The 17,048-nt window shown below is 41.6% G+C and overlaps 1 protein-coding gene across 2 annotated transcripts in view; it reads left to right on the forward strand.

The window, feature by feature from the left end:
- The window catches only part of LOC135415860 (deubiquitinase DESI2-like), a 79,490-nt gene that overhangs the window by 23,766 nt on the left and 38,676 nt on the right, over positions 1-17,048 (forward strand). The window lies entirely within an intron of this gene.

Consider the following 17,048-nt stretch of genomic DNA (forward strand, 5'->3'; position numbering starts at 1 on the left):
GATAATTGTTCTTTAATTTTGAGTAAGCAAGCACTACCATACTGTAGGGAAGGAGCCAGGATTTCATCTAGGGAGGAGAAACAACTGTAGAATTGCAATAAGGACATAGTTTCTAGGCTAATAATATGGATCAATCCCTCACATGCATAAGAATGTAGTTAATAATTTTCTCTAAAGGTTAATTGCAACAACAGGACTAAGAAATTGTCTCGTGAAGTTTCAGCACAGAGAGGAGCACAGGCACATGTTGATGGGCAATATTTCCTGAATGTTCACAGGATAGCAAGTCGTTTTCCTTGACCTTTTCTTGCAAAGGGGAATGTGAGTGGGTGTTATCTGTGCTAACAAATCAGAAGGTCCAAATCTTGGCACAAGCCTCCAAAGAGAAGAAAGCTTGGCACAACCTATTTGCTTGCTGGTCTGACAGAAGGTCAGGAGAGGCATGTTCAGATGAAGAGCATTTTGATGATTGTATACTTTATCTTTGTTTTTTGTTTACCAACTAATGATTAAAAAAAAAAAAAAAAGAGAAAAAAAAAGTAGTTTTCAGATCTTCCACAAATTTAGTGAACTTTTCTGGGGGAAATACAACCTTATAAGGCCCAGTGCTGACTGAGCTCTAAATATCCAGCTCCAGACCTTTAAGATTACAACATACATTTGCTTTTTATCATCAGGCAGTGACAACTTTTATCAGGAAGCCCACAGAATAGTGTGGGTTTCCCTGTAGGGGGAATAGACACCAAAGAGATTAGGAGTGGGTTGCTGTAAAAGTCAAACCTCTTCTTATCACAAAGATTAAGGGATCTTTTGAGGACTAAAACAAGTGGGTTGTTTTCTGAGGGAAGAGTGAGTGGTAAGGCCTGTTCAGGTGTGTGTCTGCTCTGAGGGACAGTCCAAAAAGCACAAGTACAATGGACTGAAGCCACCTCTTCCAGTGCTATTATTGGTAAAATTGAGCAAGCTGGTGTAAAATCCTTCCCCAGACTTTGGTCTTGAGCATTTAAAGATCAGTTGCTTGGCAGCCTGAACTGTGAACTCCTCCAAGCTGTCCTTCAACCAACAGGTCTGGTAACCCAAGTAAGTGGTAGCTAGTGCTTGATAACAAGGGACTGGCATTGCAAATGCACACACAAGAGTTTATCGTTAATACTTTGAGGAAAATAAAGGAGTTATGTTGTCCTTTTATAATATCCCCTCTCTTCCTTGCAATTTTTTAGTTTGTTCTGCAATAAACTATAGTCTGAACTTTCCTCTCTCAGCCATGGTTGATCCGGCCCAAATCAGTGAATATTTCACTACTAAAAGAGATCCAAATACTGCATGGGTATCATCTTTACCTTTTTATGTTTGATTGACACCAAAGATCAGCCCAAAGGATTTATGGAAGAAGGGGCTTGCTGGTCATGGTCACTGTGCTCTGAGATGGGACACAGTGAACTGAATTGCAGTCATCATTTTAATTCAGACTAAGTAGTTTTTGCTCCTTAGCAAACCATGAAAACCTTCATGTGTGAGTAATAACTCCATGGGTTAACCAGTCTGTACACAGAAACTGTTCTATTTGCATATAGACTACCTGGTTTGACTATCACTGAGTCACCTGTAGCTCACATCCTACATTATGACTATTGAGGCAACATGCTTTTTCATTGTTGCTATGATTTTAACACCACGAAGTCTGGAATGTAGCCATGCAAAATCTGCGCTTTATTACACCGGTGGGGAATCATAGGGAAACTGGGAAATGAACACATTTGCTTGAATAACTGTTGGAAAATTGGCCTCAATGGAAAAAAACCTAACAACAACAAAAAAGACAGCTGGGGACAACAATTAACTGGATGTAAAGCTCTGCTTTCCTGACAAAGAACATGACCCCCATTTGGCATCTGGAAGCACTTACACTGCAGGAAAACTTATCCTTAGGGCAGAAGTTCAATTATGGGCTTTGTGCAGCTATGAAATACCCACTCTGTGTAGTCTTGTGTATTCAAAGATTATAGTCATTTATCCTTTTACCCATTGGATATGTACCAGGCTTCTTTAGGAAAAAAAGTACTGCTATTTAATGAGGTGTTTTGCACAAATAGCTGAGGCAGGTAGATCTATTCATAGACTTATTTTCTTCAGCATAAAATAATGGAGCAAAAATCACTGGGTATTCCTAGTGTTCAGAATATTCTCATCAAAAGCAAACTTTCCTCACCCTCAGCACGCTAGGTGGTCATATCCTATTCTATCTCTTGCCAAAGACCTTGTACAAGCTTGTATGGACTTGTGCACTTGCAAAACAAGACAGGGCAGGAGAACTTTGCTGATCAACTAGGACATTTTAAAGAGTAGATATGCAGGATACTGAACTCTGATTTAATGTGTAAGTGTGAATACAGAATATGGATCAGAGGTTTGATCATGGCTATATCTCTTTCCCAGTCTGAATCCCAGTCCAGCTCTTGCATGGATTCTAAGCCAACTTCTGGTTGAAAACCTGCAGGAAATAACTGGATCTATAAAATCTGTGGCAGAGTTTGCTCTGATCAGTCAGTTATCACTTTTACTTCAGAAGGACAAATCAAATTCCCTTTCATAACTTGTAATTCTCTTCCCTCTGGTCTGCATCAATAAGCTTTTTATCATGGAACACATCTTAGATTACAAGGTTGACTTTCTGAGGCAGGATATCATCCTGTTTCCTCATCACTTTAAGTCTTTGTGGCTTACTTTGGAATAGTTTGCCTAATCACTGTACATTAATAAATGTTGCCTATTTAAATCAGGCAGAAGAGTAACTGCAATTATTGCCTGGGTTTTAATCTTTAACAAGCAAGCTAAACACATTCCACTAAAAATAGTTTACTTGGCAGAGATTCAAGTTGGGGGCTCTGATAATATTTCCAGCTTATTGCATAGCACATTCATGCTATCATATTAAAAGCAAAGATATTGATATCACCATTGTCCCTCTTTTATTACAGCTAAAGTTGTCCTGAATTTCCACTGTCTTTGCAGCTGATAATATATAAAACTGTCATTTTGATCTACTGGCTTTTTTTTTTGCTTACTCTTTCTGCTGGGGAAAATGAGCCCCTGAGATGTGCTGTAGAGGAAAATGAGAACCCTGGTCAGCACAGAGCCAGGGAGCAGTGATGTAGGGTCTATTTAAAAGGGGGTGTGTGTCTCTTTCTCAGCCTTGTCCCACTGTTATTCCATGTCATCCCATCTGGAGTGAATGAGAGGGAAATAAGATTCAAGTCACTGTAGTTGGACCGACTCTGAGATTTTCCCCTGTGACTTCAATTTCAGAAAGGTAACAAAAATGTAAATATTTATAATGGTCCTCCCATGTTCTTTCAGTTCTTTATATAATTTATATCCTTTGCCTGCTAAATGGCCAAAGGCTGATGGTGATGGCCAAGGATGGCCCTGCATCTGACTGACCGGTGTCTCTCCTGCTTCACTGATCAGTGGGTGATGGTGCCATTGGTTTGATTTCTCCATGACACCACTGAGTGGATCATCCAAGTGGCCCTGAAAGAAAAACAAACACAATAGCATTCTTGAATTCACAGCAATGATAAAGGCCTCTGTTTTGGTTTTGTGATATTATGGCAAGCAGCCTGTGTTTGGAGAAGGGGTGGCATTCTGGGTTGAGGATATAAAAGCTAAGAGTTATGCATATAGTTTCCAAGAGTCCCTGCAGAGAAGAGGACACACCAGCTATCTCTGAGGAAAGGCATAAAGCTAGGGGGTCTGTATGGCCACAGAATAATTGCATAAAACTTTAGTACTTTAAGCCAACTTCTCTGATACAAAATAGTAGTATGGAGGAAGGAATTACTTTTCCTTTTGCACTTTTCAGCTCTGTCATTTTCAGCAATTTGCTCATATACGATTTAGAGGTGATGACCTGTGTGTACCATTGAAAACCAGCACAGACTTACCATCCTAGCATCCCTTTTGGGCTTCCTATGCAATGGAAAAGAGAGAGTGAGACTTGGCCTCTACAGTGGAACGCTTTAGGACTGAAGGAATAGATACGCTTTTTACCTCTACCTTCAGTATATAAGGAGCCTTTGAGTCTATTATAGAAGTAGCAACAGAATTGCAAGCACTAGCACTTCATTCTGTGAAATGATTGTTTTAAGCACTGACTAGATCATGGAGCATGTTATTATCTCTTTGGAGCAAAGAATAAGTCTAGTTACTCAGAAAAATGTCAACATGTTTGTGCTTACTGTAGGTAAAGGTCTCTGATGCTCTCAGCTCGCTTAGTCAGAAGAGTGAAAAATCCTAGTGCAGGTAGTAGACTCACCTCTGCACTACTTATTAGTTGTTTCTGAGCTGCTCAGTGTGGAGAAGCACAGCATCTCCTGACTCTTTTTGGTATTCCAGGAAGCCACATGGAAAGCAAGGGAACTTTTTTGTCAAGTAGGTTGATAGCTGTGAAGTTTCTTGCTGTGATGAGCTGAAGAGATGCTCTAAGTCAATTGAAGAACTTGTGGTCCTGAAAGAGTAGGTGATGGAGAGTCACTAGGGTCTCTTCTTTCTTTTTCTTCCTTCATATGTTGGCCAAAGTGAATGTATTTAACAAATAGAGAGCAAAAGCCAAAATATTGCCTTTGGGAGATTTTAATTAAAGTCTAACAACACACAGACACACAGACACACAGACATACACACACACACACACACTCATATATATACATTCACATTAAATGAAATGTTTTGACTCTCCTTAAAATATTTGCTAGTCATCTCTATCCAAAATTATTTGCCAAATCTGAATCATTTTAGTTCTCCAAAACACACTGTTCACTCAAAAGTTTGTCATGTTCTTGGAAGAGCTTGGTAGGTGTATCATACTCTTATTTATTCTGCGGCCAGTCACAAAACTCAAGAATTTCCTCTTCCATGAATAAGGATTGGCTAAGGAAGATCTGGGGTGTTTTAATCTTCTTCACGAGCTTGTTGTGGGGGTAAGCTCAAAGATAAATCCTTAAATTCCTGAAGGAAAAGGGGAAGATTTTAACCTTGGAGTTTTACTTTATCACTGATTCTTCATTTATCCAGAGCTTTATTCATTCTGCTGTCTTCAAGTCATATCAAGTACAGAGTACCGTATAACAAAACAAAATGGTGAGATAACAGGTGCCCAGTGCCTGGAAATGGGTTCCCCACAGTGCTATAGTATGTCTGACATAAGTGCTAAACAATCTTTTTTTCCAAGAGTAGTCAAACATAGTGCTACTCAAAGGTGGTTGTGTGAAGGATCAGGTAGTCCTCAGATGCTTGTTTTATGCACCTTCCTAGAGCTTTGAGTCGGCCTTCTGTGCTGTTTTTTGGTTTGCTTTGTTGTGTTTGTTTGTTTGAAGGACCGAGTTTAGACTATTAAATTATCTGTATGCTGCCCAATAGGTTCAGGATTCATAATCACTCAGGTATCACACTTTCTATTATGGGCCCAAAAACTCTCTGGGAAGGCTCTTGGTTAAAGGGCAGAGAGACTACATAGACCACAGCTGCAAATGAGAGAGGAGGCAGAGAAAGCTGCTTTTACTGGATGTCAACAGAGTCCTGAGCCCAAGATATGAAAGGTCTGTCCAGACTGCTTCAGTTTTCTTGGATGGAATGTTTCCCACTGCAAATGATCTTGACTTTGGAAAAAAAATATGAACAATTTTTTTAGAAAAGGTGTTATGGAAAGTCTGATGGCAGTACATTAGAGGTTTCAAATAAATTAGGCTGAGATGCCTGGCAGTGTGCACCAGTGAGGAAAACTAGGCTTTGTTTCTGGTCCTCTTTTCCTCCTAGACTGCATCAATTTAATTTGAGTGACAACAGGCTGACCTCAGGCAGAGTAGTCACAGATTGGGATTGCTCCCTTGCCCTGCTTGAACTCAGAAGCAGAAGGAAAAGGAAAGCAGTTTGGTGATGCTGAGCGCTGTGTTATAGTCAGTGCCTGCTTCAAGCCTGTGAGAAGACGATGAAATGCAACTGGACATCTCTTCTCTCTTGTGTCTTTGGACAGAGGAAATCAATTGGAGGAAGAAAAGAGTAAAAAAACTAATACACTGAGCTGCAGCTGAGTCCATTCCTTCAAGAAGAAGGAATCCAAACATGTCAACTGATTTAAATCAACTGAGAAGCTAAAGAGTAAGTGGCATGGCCTGGGTTAATAAGTCCTGCAATGAAGTGTGCCCATTTATGCATAATGGATTTATCCATAGTGGATTTTTGTTGTCTTAGCAACAGCCTGGAGATGTGTTATCCATCGGGGGAACAGTCTGTTTTGATGTTGTCAGGGTTACAAGCTGACTACCTGTCCATCTTACTGCAGATCTTCTCCAGCACTGCAGTCTTGTAGCTGGCGACTGTATGCTTATGCATGAGATGTTGTAAGAGCTGTCTCTTGACTGTACATGGGTCATTGCTATCTCTGGCTACAGCATTTATCCTATCAGCAAGCTCACTGAACCATTGCTCTGTTGCCCAGTGGACTGAGTTGAACTGACTCATCCAGGGCAACACAGGAGTTGTCACTTCTGCTAGTCCTGCATGCCTTAGGAAAACTGCTCCACAACATGCTCTCCTTTACATCAGCAAATATAAGAAACTCACGTGAGTGAGGAGATCCTAGGAAAGCTAACACAATGTAAAAAAATGTGTGAACTCTGCTTCTGGAGCAAAGCTTCTCAGATCCTGTCATTAGCTTACAGTTCCCACATCAGTACTCTTGAGTCAGTTCCTGCAGATGACAATCTGACTTAGTGTCTCTAAAGCACTCATTTCAAGGCAGCCTGAACTCTTGAGGAGTCAGGATTCTTATGGCCAGGATTTCAGGTGTAAACCTAGGGGCTCAAAGTAAGGTCAGCTCTAAGAGATACAGAAGATATAGAGATACTTTTGCTGCTACTGGAAGTTGTCCTTTAACTCCATCTACAGGCAAAGTCACAATCCCCTGGCCTGGCTCTGAGCAGCTCTGAGAGAAATGATTGTTTCCTCTTGAAAGCATATGGAAGCTGGTTTCCAGTGATTTTTCTCTGATGCTTTTTGGGCTTTCCCCTTATAGCAAGGCAGAATTCTTTTAGAACATGACACTTTTGTCAGCAAGATTTAGCCTCTGGCTCACTTTGCTGTCAAGGTTCCTAATGTTACTTGGCTATTCTTTAAAACAAACAAACCAGCCCCTAAACCAAACAAACCCCTCTTGGCACTGATGAAAGCTGATGTATTGATAGTACTGGAGACTGTCACTCTCCTAACAAATAAGTTTATGCTAGCAGTAGCAAAACAGACCCTTCTGCCTTTTTTACCTCATCCCTGGTGTGTAGGTTGAGCTGCTCTGGTGGTGTGGCTCAGCTGGTCATCCAGCTTCCTACTCAGAAGCCCAGAGGGACTAAGTTATACATACATTGGGAGCTTCTGCAGGGGAGAGCTGAGCATTAGTGGTAGAAGCAGAGCTACTAAGTTGGAACAAATGTCAGATCCATTTCTAAGTGTGATGATAGGCAGGTATATATTCGTGCATTAGTGCAATGAACTGAATTTAAATGGGTGTCTTAGGGCTGAAAGCTATGTTGGTGACCTGAGTTGCCCTTATTCTAATTTTCTGTTTGTTTCAGTCTCTCTTGTTCCTGTCATTATGCCAAGATGACGTAGCTGAAGCTGGGGAGGAAGGCAGAGATCAATCAATACATAAAATCTATATTTCTGCTGGGGAAGAAAAGAAACAAAATTCACAAGTCTAATGATTCTTTCTCTAACAAATGGACTCAAACTGTTAGGAAAGAAAAAAACACTGGATGTTCTTGAGTGTGAAAGATCCAGAGCAGAGAAAGTAGGTATCTCCTTACTTCAGAGCTTTATCTATCAGCATGTGAATCTGTGAGACTTCTTATCTCAGAAAAAAATATGAGGCTACATCCTAAGATTGGAACATGGTTTTAATTGGTAACTTAATTTTTAAGCAATTAATCTTAAGGTGTCTGGAAACATAATGATGAGGGAAGAATAAATGCTGGGAGTTACAAATGATCTCTGATAGGTAAGAATTGTGATCTACAGAAGCAAGTGTCTGATGCTAGAAATGCTGAAAGCATTTTAGCCTGTGTAGTGCCTTCATTGAGTGTGTCAACAATGGGTTGAATGCCATGTGACTCCTGGCAGATCCACATCTCTGGGAAAGGAAGGATCTGGCACAGTGTAAGCTCTGTTGATAATGTGGTTTGTTGAACTTTCAACTGTGCATCTGTTACTGTGCTTTCCATGCGGTCATGCTTAAACCCATGAGGAACTATCAACTCCTTTGCTGTTCTCTTCAATATCTTCTACTAATGATTTATTTATATTGGATACTCATGCAAGAAAAATGGCTTCCTAGATGCTGGTTGCTGCCTCAGGGTTTAGAACGCATGAGGAGCCCAGTGTAGCCTTCCAGAGTGAATTATAGGCTTTGCTATAGGTTATCTTTTGCTAGGTGCAAAATGTTCTAGACATCTGTTCTTGGCTCATCTATGTGTCTTGCTCTGTTTGGAACTACTTGGAGCTGATGGTTTTATAATTGCCCCATATTTGTCATTTCTCCCAGCCCTGGATTAGCCTGGTGAGTGTAAGAAGTGACAGAAAGAGAGGAGCAAGAGGTTAAGCATGAGACTAATCTGAAAAATCATCACCTTTGTCATTAATCTGTATTCTTGGGCAGCACCTGGGGCATGAGCCTCAGCAGTATGCTTCTAGTTGCATAGGAGGCCTAGGTTGTAGGTATTTTCAGGCAAGGCTGAGGTGCTTTCTTAGCAAATCACTTATCTAAAAAATGAAAGGCTCTACTAGCTGCCTAAGCACAGATATCAAAAGACATTTTAGGATATCCGTCTGATCTCTGGATTCCTCTCAGGAAAGGTTGAGCTATTTTCCCTCATTGATCCTCTTTCATAGCTATCAAGTTTCTAGAGATGTCTTGACTATTTTAAGGCATTTGAGATGGCATGACATACCCAGAGGTTCTGACATGAGTGCTGCTTATGGGCTGGGGGAGTAACAGTACTAGTTCTGCATTTGACTTCTACCACTTACTGTGCTGATGCATTTGGAGTGACAGAAGCCAGGTTAAAATCCCTGAGGGATTCAAACACAACTGCCGCTTCACATGGGTCTGCCAGAGAAGCAGACAGTGGGATTTGGTTGTTCTGGGTCTCTTGTGTGAAAACATTTAGGTTTTGTTTGAAATACTCAGCAGAAGAGTGGATGTTTCCAGTGGATCCTGGCTGTTCCAGGAGGTTGTCCAGGAGCCAAGCAATAGTGCTACTCACACTTGTTCTCTGGCCCGCTGAACATATATTTTATATGAAATAAATCTATTATTTACTTTATATGACTCTAAAGCTGCTTCACCAGGAAGGAATGAGAAGGCCTGACTCCAGATACACTATGATGGGGTGGCCAGGCTGCTTTCCTCTGAGGCAGGTGGAGAGTCAAACCCCCTCTGGCAGGCTGAGGTGGTCAGAAAGTTGGTCTGTATCCTCCCAGACTCTGGTTATCAGGTACAAGCAGAAAGCACTTGTTCCTTCTGGGAAATAGAGGCCAACCTTGCTCTTCCCTCCTCCTATATGTTTGTTTTCAATCAGGGAATTTTTATATAGATGTCAGGCTTTGTTGCCCTGAGAGGATCTCTACTGCCCTTTCCTCCTTACGTGTCTACCTAACCTGGAGAGTCAGTTACTTGTGCAGCTTTTTTTTCTGAGTCTGTCCCAGCACTAATACAAGGGCTAGTATGTCTTTAGAGCAACCCTGTGTTGGAGACATTGTGGAAAGGTGGGAAGGCAGCGCTGGAGGTTTTCATATCTGTGGAGGCTGGAGCTAAAAATGCACGTCCCAAGCTGAAATCCACCCACCATCTGTCGCCAGTTCTAACATTCATTGTTCTTGATTGCAGTGCCATTTGCTGTACTTTTGTTCACTCTAATTTTTATGGCTGCTTGTTTTCCAAGACAGCTGGCTATCTTCTCTTTGACAGTTCTTTGGGATGTGGAACAGACCTATTTTCTGCTGCTGAAGCACTATGCCTCTTCTGCTTACTACTGGGAGAAAATTTGGGGCCAGGACATTGAAAAATGGGTTGTGCTGAATTGAAAGAGAACAGATTAAATCCAGTGTAAGCTAAGAAGAAACAGGGGCAAATTAAATAGGTCCATTTCAAGCTCAGGTGTTCTTGGGACCATTAAAAGGAAGTACTACAAATCCATTTTTCTCCCTATGTATCTCATAATATAAGCAAAAGCTTTGGAAGGATAAAAGAATGCAAAGCACATGGATCTATGAAAATTTCAATTGTTTTTATTGTTGTGATCAAATTCTGGCTCCTCCCCTGGGCAGAATGCTGCTGGCCGGAGAGGCTCTGCACCATGGTTGCTAGAGGCCTTGGCAAGCAGGCAGGACACCCCCTGGGGGGCAAGGGAGGACAGAAAGGTGTTCATCCCAGCACCCTGTTAATTGGATTGGTCGTACATCCCCCTGAATGCTGTGTGTGTACTCTTCTGTTCCTTGTATTCAGGCAGAGCTAATAGGAAGGAAGGTGTCCCCTGAGAGCTGAATTGGGATGTAAGAGGAAAGGGGGATGGGAAGGGAAGGACTCCTTTTACATCTCTCTTTCACAGTTTTCAATGCCACAGGATGAACTAAAGCTTTTTCAGTGCTCTTTGAAACACCTTCTGTCAGAAAGGCAAGGAAGCAGGAAGCAAGTAAAAGTGACATCCTACCTTCCGAATCCATCTCTGCAGTAAAGTTATGCTAGGAGGCTCACATGTCTATCTGTGGCTTTTTAAGTGCTGTTTGTAATATGGCATGTTATTGAAATGCTTCAAGGATTCCCTTTGTAATGTGTAATTACTCTGAGATATGCAGTTCAGTGCCTATTGCAGCTGCTGTTCTAGCTAATTTTAATACAGTTAAAGCCGCTGGTGGATCAAAGAAATTTATGCAGATGAAATTTTAAAGCTAGTGTAATGAACAAAAATTAATAGTCTCTAACACATCAGGTACTTAAAAATCCTGTACTTGGTACCTCTGAACTTGAATTCTGCTTCTCATACCCACAGGACTTTGAAGCATGTTTCTAACTGTCTGTTACCTCTCCCAAGATCTCAGAGGTGTCTCATTAAAGCTGATGTTCAAGCTTATTAAATACATGAATGTAGCTCCTAATGATGCATCTCATTTGGGTGAGTTGGCACCAGGAACTGGCAGGGATCATCATTGCTCTGGTCCCCCAGTGGCTGGGATAGTGAAAGCCACCCGGAGAAGTGCAGGATAATACCTTCTGTGTTGGGAGATAAAAGGCAAAGTGTCTTGAAAAGGCTGTTGAGTTCCAGGGACACACCAACCTTGTCACCTTCTCACCTACTAGCTTCCCTCCCTCCTTCCTGAAAAGTGCAGCCTCAGCTCCTGGAGATTGCAGATGGGAGGCATCTGTCCTTGAGCTCTCAGTCTCTCCAGCCAGTTAATTATTAATCATCACAATATCCCTTATGTCAAGCATCTGCACTGCCCATGAAACATGGAGAACTGTTTTATCAGCCGAGTCAGAAAGGTTTTAGTGTTCTGCCACTCATTATTGTAAGGCTTTTGTTCTGTCAAAGAACTTAAGCAGCCAGAATTATCTTACCTGACTCCCACACCAGATGACCTGGTACTAGCAGGGGAAATAAATGTGTGAATTGGAAAACCAGAAGAGAAAGTTAAGCTTGTATCACGGATCCTGCAACAGAACTGGTGCTGTACCATTGGATATATTTACAACTGTAATGCTACTGCAGTTATAGGTATACTGCCCATTATGAGCACCTACTTGTTAGGAAAAATACCTCAGTATTTAGCTCCCTTGAAAGATACCTGCTGGGCTATTAAATCCTGAGGGGCACAACTAATTTTCTGTGACTGTTGGCTGGCTGTTGTGCTTCTCTTTGGTTTGCTGGTGCTTACCATTGCTCTAGAAACAGAGAGACACAAGGCTATGTAGAGCTCTAGGACTTGCCTGCTCTCTGATTCAGCTTATATGCTATCCTAAAAGAGAGACTGAGAGGAGGCAGACCAAAGAGTAGGCATGAAAGAAGAACATCATTCAGCTTGTCTCAAGGCACTTCTTACTGTTGGGAATATTCAGACATGAGAACCTGATGCCTGACTCCTTCTAGCTGGGACAATTCTAGTGGAAATGGAATGGCACTGGCACTTTATTTCTGGTTTAGGCAATATGATGCTTTCCTGCCACCATTTAAAATCATACTGTGGGAAGCCTTGGGTATTGCAGGTAAGTGAACCCATTAAGACAGATGACACATGACTTAAATTGTGCTCTTTAGGATCCCTAGGACATGGTTAGGTCCTCAAGTATTTCTGTCTTCCCTTCCACCCTTCCTTCTATCCCAGGATGTCTTCACGCAGAGTGAAAGAAATTATGGTGGATCTGACAGGATGTTTTTTTTGTCTCAGCAAATTCATGGTAGATTGTCACTAATTAGCACAGCAAGGCTCAAAGTCATTCTTACTTCATTCTCTATTTAGGTATCAGGATTGTAGAAGACCAACTCTTATTTACATGTAATAATAGATGAAGATGTTTTTTCCTCCTTTCAGTTCAAACATAACATTGTGTTCAATGACACCACAGTGTTTTGAGGAAAGTACAAGTGCTTTGAACATGTGGGAATCAAAAAGCTCTAAACAGATTGTGTCATGCTGCCAACAAAGCATGTCCTTGGACCCTAGCCGAGAACAACCAAACCTTCATTTTGAGTAAAGCACTGCATGTTGAGAAAGAGAAATAAAAAAACTTTAGTCCTAGTTCCCATCTCAATTGCATTTCTAGCAAGTCACTTCAGTCTCATTGTCTTGAGTCATCTCACCTGTAAGATGTCTTGTTGGGGTGGGAGGAAATATTTGTGGGATGTTTGGGAGGTTAAAACCCTAACTGCTTTTTGGTATTAGCATGTAGCTGCCTGTTTTGATGTGACTCCCATAGGAATGGGAGGTAGCAGCAGGGTTTCTGGGTGGTGGGCTGAGGGGCAGCAGCCCTGCATCTTGCTGGCTGGCTGCCTGACCTGTGCCCAGGTGAGCACATGCCCTGTTGCCACCTTACTCCTGCTTACCCTGGCAACTGTTCCTAGCCTTCCTGTCAATAAGGGGGTGGTGGTTCCACTCCCTTCTCAACAGAGCCTGCCTGGCACAAATGAGATTTTCTGCAAGTAGTCAGCCACTACACCTGCTCCTGGCCTTGGCCTTTACTGCCCTTTGATCAAAGATAGCAGATGAAGTATTTAGAGACAGCTGCTATTTCTGTCATTAGCATCCAGACTTCCTAGGAGAAAATTGCTGAAATCTGTGACAGCTGAAATCTGAGTCAGAGGAAGCTTTTTACTTCAGCATGTACAAAAGCAAAGGGAGAGTGAAGTAAGGCGGAGGGAAAGACAGTGCTCAATTTGCTATTCATTTAGTTCAGGAAAGCCCAAGCAACTCAAGATGACGGTGTGCAAATTGCAGACACGCATGTTGCTGTGTGGTGAGTATTGTTCAAGGGATTGAAGGTGCAGAAATAGTGGGTAAGAAAACAGTGCAGTACGAGGGGGCTGTGTGCTGTGCTTTGTGACAGGACACATTAGCTCCCACTGAGCAGTTCTGTGCTCTGGACCCTGCTGATGGTACTTGACAGTTTAAAGCAAATGTGATTATCTCCATGTTGTGCTGCTGTTGCAGGTGCTGGAACAGGAGAATACCCAAGGGATTTGCTTAGCCTTTGCTACTCCAGCACATGATCCTTTCTCAGTCTTTTCTAGTGTATTTCCCAGTATTTCTCTGGAGAAGGAAAAGGCTGTCATTCCCAGTCTGCAGCTGAGGCACTGACATGCAGAGAGGCTGACTTGTCTGTTTCTAGGACATGAGGAAATGGAATGAAGCTGTGTCAGGGGAAGTTTGGATTATATGTTAGAAAAAGTTTTTTACTGAGAGGGTGGTTGGTCACTGGAACAGGTTCCCCAGGGAAGTGGTCACAGCATGAACCTGACATAGTTCAAGGACTGTCTGGGCAACATTTTTAGTCATTATCGTTTAGTTTTAGGTAGTCCTAGGAGAAGCAGGGAGTTGGACTTAATGATCCTTACGTGTTCCATCCAACTTGAGCTATTCTATGACTCTATGACTAGGTAACTTGTTGCTGTGCAGTCTCTTGGGTTTTGATGTGGAGTTATGATTGTGAGACTGTTCTTACTCTTCTCCAGCTGCAGCTGCTGAAAGTGCTCTGATTTCTTTTTAAGGACTGTGATAGATGTTTCAAAGCAAAGTGCTTACATGAGGCTTCCATGTTTACCTGTGCTCCCCTTTGATGGAGTTCAGATAGCTTCCAGCACTGAAAGGAACTGTGGATCAGAAGCACTCTTCCAGCACTCAGTCTTTTCAAAATGAAAGTGCAGGCTTTCTGATGCTATCATGATTTCCAGTTTGAAAGAAAACTCCTAGGATCAGAGATGGTTATTCCCAAACCAATTTATTTACAGAGCACCTCTGGTAATATAATTCAAGAGGCTTTCTAAAAACATGTCACTTAGTAAACAGGGGAGTAAACAGGGGCGGATGAGTCAGAGCATGAACAATTAATGCCTCTGTTGATTCCCATGGCTTTGTATAAGCTTTGGACTGAGTTAGGAAGAGGTAAAGGAGAAACAGTCAGTCCTAGTTCTGCCCAATGACTCAACAACAGGATTAGATATATGTTAATCCACCAAAATTTATCCTCTGTTTTACAAATAAGAACAATTTCTCTGGACCAGCCTGAAGTCTTTATGCTGACCAGTTTACACAGGTTATCATTTAATTTGATGGCCAATAGATTTGAAAATATTCTTATGTTTTACTTGGTACTTGTCAAAATAAAATGCTACCTAGGATTTTGGGGGGATAGGAACATGTTACACACTGAGGTTACAGGAGGTGATGTGGTTAAACACTGCACGCACATATGTGCTCTGGGGACAGCTTGCCAGGCTGGAGGCTTTTGGAAAGAACTAGTCTAGCAAAGGGCTGGGGGGTGGGGAGGCTGTGCAGAGGGGAGAAAGCATCTGCCAGTGAATAGATAGATAAAGATTGTCTGTGCTGCTTTTAAGAAGCACCAGTCATCTTTGTAACTTTGACAGGTGGCAATGGGGCAGAAGAGGAGGAAGAGATTCAGAGAATTGTGTGGGTGGGGAAGAAATTAATCCTAATGAATTGGAAGAGCAAATCCACAGTGGGCAGAAAGCTTTGGACTTCTGCCCTGCTGGATATGGATAAATGCAAGAGAATCCCTTTTGCACGCAAGAGCTAATTGGGCAATTACAGCATAATCTGAAAACCTTTGCTTAAACTGTATCCTGGCTATCAAAGTGTGAGGCAGATTCTCTTCCAGGGGTTCATAAGGCTTGCTCAGAGTCTTTCAGGTGGGTGAAAGCTCATCTTTGAAACAGCTCCCCGCTTTATATTTCCAAGGTTTCCTTTTAATGTTTTCATTCTTATTCACAGAAAAGAACACACAAGCATTAAAAATGGCTGAACTGGCTGAGACCAAGCATCCATCTAGTCCAATTTGATTATTCTTCCCTCAATGCCTGCTTGTGGAGATGGAGCAGCGCAAGCGTATATGACACTTCTTTATAACATGGCCACATATTTTTTTGCTCTGAGTCATCTCTGAGCTTGACCTCTGCCTCTTTACTAGTCCTCTAGGCTCTTTCCTTCATTCAGTTTTCCTGAACAAATGTAACCTTTTGTATTAATAGTCCTTGCAGGGAGTTTGCAAGTAGGTGTGCTACATAGTGGTGAAAAGCTAAGTACTTTTCTTTTTTTTTCTCTCTCTTTTTTTTTTTTTTAATAATGGCTTCATTTTGATAGGTTTTATATCAGACAGAATAGTTAGTTCTTATCTACTTTATTGCACTACCTGCAGAACCTCACTGTATCTCTTTGCCTCATGACTAGTTCAATCCTTACAGATGTTTTCTGGAAAATGTGATCAAAAACATTTTTTAAGTAAGTTAACTATGCCAATGAAATCACTGCTTTCTCCAAAAAATGTCAAGAGATGAGTGTCACAGGACATCCCCTTGCAGAATTCATGTTGATTCTTACCTGAAAGATCAAATTTATTGCCCATTAATGCTATATTTTGTTATTGTTTCTACTAATGAATCCAGTTTGGATTCCAGGCTTGCAGAGGTGTTTTTCCTTGGCTCTCATATGGACCTCTGAAGATTAGCGTTACACTTGCTACACTGGTGTTGAGGTCCCAGAGACATTTTACACAATAGGCTGCCCACAATCATTAACAATTCAGCTATTCTGTCCCTGTGGTTTCTCTGTTACTCTTGGGTAAGTGTTGTTCTGCCCCTGGAATCCTCCAGGGCCAATTCTGTCTGTGCCGTACACCCATCCATGTCAATGTTTAACAAAGCCTCTTCTGATTTCCTCACTCTTCCTACTCCTCATACAAAAATAAAAGTGGGAGTTTCAGGCATGGGAATCTCACCAGTTTTTTGTGGAAACAAGAAAGCTCTGATGGAAAGACTGAATTTATTTTCTCTGCAACAGTGAGTATCAGGTTTGAGTTCTTCTATAGCTTTGCTATCACTTGCCCCTAAAGACTTTTCTTCTGACATGTTGGAGGAAGAATTGAAGAAATAAATGTTACTGGAGAGGCTATTCTTATAATTTTTAGGTCTATCTAGAAGGTAAAAGTGACAATGTTTTTTCTGCTTTTGAAAGCACAGAGTCCTGAGACAATTTGAATGAGGAATGATCAGTAAGAGTGCTCTCTGTCTGCAGTGCTGTCTGCTGGATACCCTGTGGTTTTTCCACCCCTAATTTGTGTATTCATGTTGTCTAAATCTTTTATGTGATTATGCATTTGAGCTAAGATTTGAGTGCCACAATGCCAAGCAGTTCCACATTCCAAAAAACCAGAACATCTGGATGCTTCTAAAATTTTGGCTATTCTTAAAGCTTTAAGACTGAAGACTGGTTCCTCT

Source organism: Pseudopipra pipra, chromosome 6 (assembly GCF_036250125.1).
Source record: "Pseudopipra pipra isolate bDixPip1 chromosome 6, bDixPip1.hap1, whole genome shotgun sequence".
In the NCBI taxonomy this organism is placed as follows: Eukaryota; Metazoa; Chordata; class Aves; order Passeriformes; family Pipridae; genus Pseudopipra; species Pseudopipra pipra.